Source organism: Callithrix jacchus, chromosome 14, assembly GCF_049354715.1.
Source record: "Callithrix jacchus isolate 240 chromosome 14, calJac240_pri, whole genome shotgun sequence".
Taxonomy (NCBI): Eukaryota; Metazoa; Chordata; class Mammalia; order Primates; family Cebidae; genus Callithrix; species Callithrix jacchus.
In genome coordinates, this window is record NC_133515.1 from 91225517 (window position 1) to 91232224 (window position 6708).

Here is a 6708-nt window from a genome sequence, read left to right on the forward strand (position 1 = left end):
TGTCTTTTCTTCTGTCTCTCTCTCTCTTTTTTTTTTTTTTTTTGGTAGAGAACAGAGAGCAGGGTCTGTGTTGCTCAGGCTGTTCTTGAACTCCCAGGCTCAAGCCATCATCTCCTGCCTCAGCCTTTCAAAGTGCTTGGATTACAGGCATGAGCCACAGCACCTGGCCTTTTTTCTTTTTTTTTTTTTTTCTGAAACCTACTCTTTCTCTGTCACCTGGGCTGAAGTGCAGTGGCATGATCACTGCTCACTGCAACCTCTGCCTCCTGGGTTCAAGAAATTCTCCCGCCTCAGCCTCCTGAGTAGCTGAGACTACAGGTGTGCACCACCTCGCCTGGCTAATTTTTGTATTTTTAGTAGAGATGGGGTTTCATCATGTTGGCCAGGGTAGTCTTGAACTACTGCCAGCCTCTTTCTGTATACCTTGTGTGTTGGACAAATATTTTAATATTAAGGAAGCCACACATTTATGGAATGTCTTTACTTTTATGGAAGTTTTGTCTTCACATTTATGTCTTTAATTAGTATTCTGCTGGATAATTTTATTTGTTTGGCGTGTTGCTGCTGTTGTTGTTGTTGTTTTGAGACAGAGTCTTGCTCTGTCACCCAGGCTGGAGTTCATTGGCACAATCGCGGCCCACTGCAACCTCTACCTCCCAGGTTCAAACCATTCTCCTGCCTCAGCCTCCTGAATAGTTGGGATTACAGACACCTGCCACCACACCTGGCTAATTTTTGTATTTTTAGTAGAGATGGGGTTTCACCATATTGACCAGGCTGATCTCAAACTCCTGATCTCAAGTGATCTGCCCACCTTGGCTTGCCAAGTGCTGGGATTATAGGGGTCAGCCACTGAGCCCAGCCTCTGCTGATAATTGAGGGGCCCCTCTGCAGAGCTCCTGAGTTCATGCTCTGCATTGTTCTGTGTGGTACATTTCATTTGATAGGTTTTTCTAATGTTAAACTTTGCATTCTTGGAATAAACCCAGTATGTTCATGGTGTATTTCATTTTTATACATTGCTAGACTCATTTTGCTATTATTTTGTGTAAGATTCTTCCTTTCCTTGTTAATAGGTAAGATTAACCTATAAATTTCCCTTTTTAATTTTTATTTTTTTTTAAGACAGAGTCTTGCTCTATTTCCCAGGCTAGAGTGCAATGGCACAATCTCAGCTCACTGCAATCTTCACCTCCTGGGTTCAAGCCATTCTCCTGCCTCAGCCTCCTGAGTAGCTGGGATTACAGGCTCATGCCATTATGCCTGGCTCGTTTTTGTATTTTTAGTAGAGACGGTGTTTCACTATGTTGGTCAGGCTGGTCTCAAACTCCTGACCTCATGCCTCCCAAAGTGCTGGGATTACAGGCGTGAGCAACTGCGCCCAGCCCTTTATTTTTATTTTTATTTTTGAGACAGGCTTGCTTTGTTGCCTAAGCTGGAGTGAGTGGCACTATCACAGCTAACTGCAGCCTCAACCTCCTGCGCTCAAGAAGTCCTCCCTCCTCAGCCTCCCAATTAGCTGGGACAACAGATGCATGCCACCACACACAGCTAATTTAAAAAATTTTTTTTGTAGAGATGGGTTTCCCTTTGTTGCCCAGGCTTTTCTTGAACTCCTGTGCTCGAATGACCCTCCCGCCGTGGCCTCCCAAAGTCCTGGGAGTACAGGTGTGAGCCATGACACCTGGCCTCTTTCCTTTTTAATGTGCTTGGCTGGTTTTGGTAAGAAGCTTACTCTGGGCTCATAGAATGAGTAGCAGAGGGTGCCTTCTTTTTCTGCTCTGTGGAGGAGTTTGTATGAGGTACGAATGATCCTTGATTGAAAGTTTGCTAGAACTTAGAAAAATTTGGGTCTGGTGTTTTCTTTGTGGAAATATTTTTAAATATTTAATTCCTTTAAGATTTATGAAACTAAAAGGAGAAACTTTTTTTCTATAACTACAGAACGCTTCTGACATCAAATGTGCAGGTTTTCCACACCAAGCAATTCTTCAATTCTCTGTGGACATGAACTGGGTACCCTACAATTTCTCTTTTTTTTCCATCTCCCGTGCACCCCACTACAATTTAATTCAATTCTGACACTACCCAGAGTTACTGCAGACCCAATAGGTTGGCTCAGTCCAACAGGACTGGTCCCTACTTCTGATACCAGTTGCAAGTAGTGGGTTTCCAGGTGATGCACACTTCTCTCCAGCTTGGCTGCAAATAGGGGATTCCTAGGAAACCCTCCTCAGATTTGATAATTTCCTATAATGGTTCATAGAACACAGAGAAACACTTTACTTAACATTTATTGGCTTATTATGAAATGAACAGCCAGATGAAGAGGTACATAGCATGAAGTCCAGAAGGGTCCCATACACAAGAGTTTCTGTTCCCTTGGAGTTGGGTAGACCTCCTGGCACATGGATGTGTTCACCAGCCTAGAAGCTTTCTGAACCCCTTCATTTGGAAGTGGAGGCTCCATTACATGGGCACAATTGATTAAATCATTGGTGATGAGCTCAGTCTTCAGCCCCTGTCCCTACCCCTTAGGGAGATAAGGCTGAAAGTTTCAATCTTCTGATCACAAGGTTGGTTTCTCTGGCAACCAGCCTCCATCCTCTACTAGTCACATCATTAGCATAAACTCAGATCTGTTTGAAAAGCGCTTATTATATATAACAAAAGATGTTCCCTTCACCCCTAACACTTAGGAAGTAACCCGCATTTTAGAAACTCTGTGCCAGGAACCTGGGGCAGAGACCACATATGTATTTCTTATGTGACAGGGACCATTTAGGATTTCTATATATTTATATACATACACATATATGTTAATTCCTTTAATATTTATGAAACTAAAAGGAGAAACTGTTTTTGTTTCTGTTAATTATGCTTGTTTTGAAAACCCAAACTTATTCCAAAATGGCTGTGATAATAGAGAATGAGTACAGCATATTGTGAATTTCCTGTTACTTATACAACAGTTTTTTCCTTAAGAAACACTGGAGCTGGGAACGGGGACTTGTGTCTGTAATCCCAACTACTCAGGAGGCTGAGGTAGTAGGATCACCTGAGGCCAGGAGTTTAAGACCAGCCTGGGCAACAAAGTGAGAGATCCTGTCTCTACAGAACACACATGCACACACACACAGAGTAACAGAAAACTACCCAGCTGAACTGAGTCCCATAGACTACAGAAGTGCATATACCTCAAACATAGCAGCCAACGATGTCAGCTCACCATGTGTTATAAGCCATATTCATCCATATGTGATGTTACAACTTTCTGTCCAGTTTCGAATAACTTTCACCATTTGTTAATCCACAAACTATAACCCTTGTTTTCCTCCCATTCAAGTACTAACCAGGCCCAACCCTGCTTAGCTTCCAAGATCAGACTAGACTGGGCACGTTCAGGGTGCTGTGGCCAAATACTCCCCTTGTCTTTGCTCAATCCACACTCAGTACATACAGGGATGAGACAGTGGGGTCTGTTGGAGCTAATCAAGGAGAAAGGAGATCCGCCTGCCTCAGCCTCCCAAAGTGCTGAGATCACTGGCATGAGCCACTGCACCTAGCCTTCAAAATAATTCTTGAGCGTATAAGATGGCAGATACAAAAAGAAACAGAGCGGGGCACAGTGGCTTACATGTGTAATCCCAGCATTTTGGGAGGCCAAGGTGGGCAGATCACTTGAAGTCAGGAGTTTGAGACCAGACTGGCCGACACTGTGTGAAACCCCATCTCTACTAAAAACACAAACATTAGCTGGGGGGCTGGGCGCAGTGGCTTACACCTGTAATCCCAGCACTTTGGGAGGCCAAGGTGGGCGGATCATGAGGACAGGAGTTCGAGACCAGCCTGACCTACATGGTGAAACGCCATCTCTACTAAAAATACAAAAATTAGTTGGGTGTGGTGGCATGCTCCTGCAATCCTAGCTACTCAGGAGGCTGAGGCAGGAGAATCGCGTGAACTCGGGAGGCAGAGGTTGCCGTGAGCTGAGATCACGCCACTGGACTCCAGCCTGGGCAACAGAGTGAAATGCCATCTCAAAGAAAAAATTAGCTGGGCATAATGGCGCACGCCTGTAATCCCAGCTACTTGGGCAGTGGAGGTAGGAGAATTGCTTGAAACTGGGAGGCAGAGGTTACAGTGAACAGATCATGCCACTGCATTCCAGCTTGGGTGACAGAGTGAAACCCGGTCTCAAAAAAGAAAAGAAACAGCTTGCTGAAACTTTCTCCACTTGTAAGATAACAAAACTGGCTGAAATCAGTTGTCTGATTAGAGTTTGCACAGAACACGCTTACTGATGTCACAGCCTGAATTTCCACCACGTTTCATACTAACTTCCCCTGAAATTTGCACATGCAACCCATGAAGAGACAAGTGTGCATGTCCGGAGATGTTCCAGAGCTCCCCTTTCCTTCCACCAATCACCTGCTAACTCCAGAACCCACCCTCTAAATCTTATATCATAAAAGGACCGCCTTAAGACCAGCACAGGAAGAACAGATTTGAACCGGACTTCTGTCTCCTCGTTGATTGATTTTTGTTTGTTTTTTATTTGAGACGGCATCTCATCCTGTTGCCCAGGCCAGAGTGCAGTGGCATGATCTCAGCTCACTGCAACCTCCGCCTCCCAAGTTCAAGTGCTTCTCCTGCCTCAGCCTCCTGAGAAGCTGGGATTACAGGCATGTGCCACTATGCCTGGCTAATTTTTATATTTTAGTAGAGATGGGATGCCTGGCCCAAGATAGAGTTTTGAAAAGGAGTGGTCAGCATTAATTGACTGTTGACTGAGGATTTCCTTGGTCTGGTACTAGATCAAGTCTTATCTCATAGCCATCCTGAGGTTTATGTAATAGTGTACACATTTGTTCAAAAAGAAGAAACTGGCTGGGCGCAGTGGCTCACACCTGTAATCCCAGCACTTTGGGAGGCCAAGATGGGCAGATCACCTGAGGTCAGGTGTTCAAGACCAGCCTGGCCAACATGGTGAAACCCTGTTTCTACTAAAAGTACAAAAAACTAGTCAGGTGTGGTGCCGTGTGCCTGTAATCCCACCTACTCTAGAGGCTGAGGCAGGAGAATCACTTGAACCTGGGAGGGGGAGGTTGCAGGGAGCCGAGATTACGCCACTGCACTCCAACCTAAGAGACAGTGCAAGACTCCGTCTCAAAACAGAAAAAAGAAATGGAGGCTCAGATTTGTTGAGTAAGTCAACCAATCATGCATGGTGAAAGAGGGAAGCAACATACAGATTCTCATCTGCTGTCCTTTGATGCTAGGCTGCACGGTCTCCTCGGTGTTGGAGGCCACCGCCAGGTTTAACTGGTTAAGGAGTGAATAGCAGGTGAGGAAAAGGAGATAAGAATGGGAGGGGTGAGAGGAGAACAGTAGAGCAGACTATTTGGAGAGGAGAAAGCAACCGGAACAAGTAAAAGGTGGTGGTGGTTGTTGTAGGATGAAGGGAAGAGGAACATTTGCTCGTTCATTCAGCAGATTTTCATATTGTACATTTACTTCTGGGCACTGAGGATCTATAGCCATAAACAGGCGCAGTGGCTCACGCCTGTAATCCAGCATTTTGGGAGGCTGAGGAAGGCGGATCACCCAAGGTCAGATCAGTTCCAGATTAGCCTGGCCAACATGGTGAAATCCCATCTCTACCAAAAATACAAGCATGACATAAAACGATAACATGGTGGAAACTACATTGCCTTCTGTCTTACTGGGTACTGTCTCCACATGACCCATGATATCCCGGTATTACTAAACTGTTCTCTCCTGTTTTCAGTAGCTTGCATGTGTGCTTGCTTGTGTGTGTGCGCGCGTGTGTGTGTCTGTATCCATACCGAGTAGGGGAAGGCAGAGCTTCCTGTCAGAAGGGGCAATGCAGAGAAACTGAGCCCAGCTCTTTCTCTGGTGCCTTGTAACCTCAGGAACCAGACACTCATGCCAGTGTCACAAGGGCCAGAGAGTTGAGGCATCAGAAAGACCAGGTCAGACCCCACAAGCTTCGGGTGAGGTCAGGTTCCTTCTGCCGAAGTGTTTGTGGAGGCAGTGAGATGCTTTCAGCTCTGAGGACTGTGTCATATCTAAGGACAAACCTAAGTTCTAGGCCTCAGGGGGATTGCTCCCAAGAGACAGCTGAAGATCTCAAGAGTGGAGGGGGGCCTAGCTGTGGGACATGGGCTCAGGAGAGCTGACTCCATGGAGGAGGAAAGGCTGGGGGCTGGGGAGAAATGTAGGGGCAAGTCTGCACCTCCAGGTCCCCTGTTTGGGTGCCAGACTTCTCCAGGCAGGAGTTGTTGGAGCATCAAGTTCCCCAGCCCTTCCCCCAGCCCCCATGAGCCACCTTGGTGGCCTGCTCTTCAAGCCACTCTAGAGCCTCAACTTTTTGTCTCCTCTAAAGGGAAGGAGGAACCTGCCCCCTCCCACATGGTGTCACTGGTCTAAGGACATGCAAGTCAGGGGTGTGTGGTTGGGGGAGCAGCCAGGTTCAAGGGCATCACGCTTTCTCCCCTTTCCCTTCTCTGGGGATTCCAGATAGGAGAGGGTGGTCCACGGTCACATTGCACAGACTCAATAGCAGATCAACCCCTGAATTTGTTTTTGAAAAAAATAAACCTCAGTGGATCTTTCTTCCCCAAAGATGTGGCCCCTAAAACACTGTAGTTCCTGTGCTCTTAAAGATAAAATTTCAGAACAATC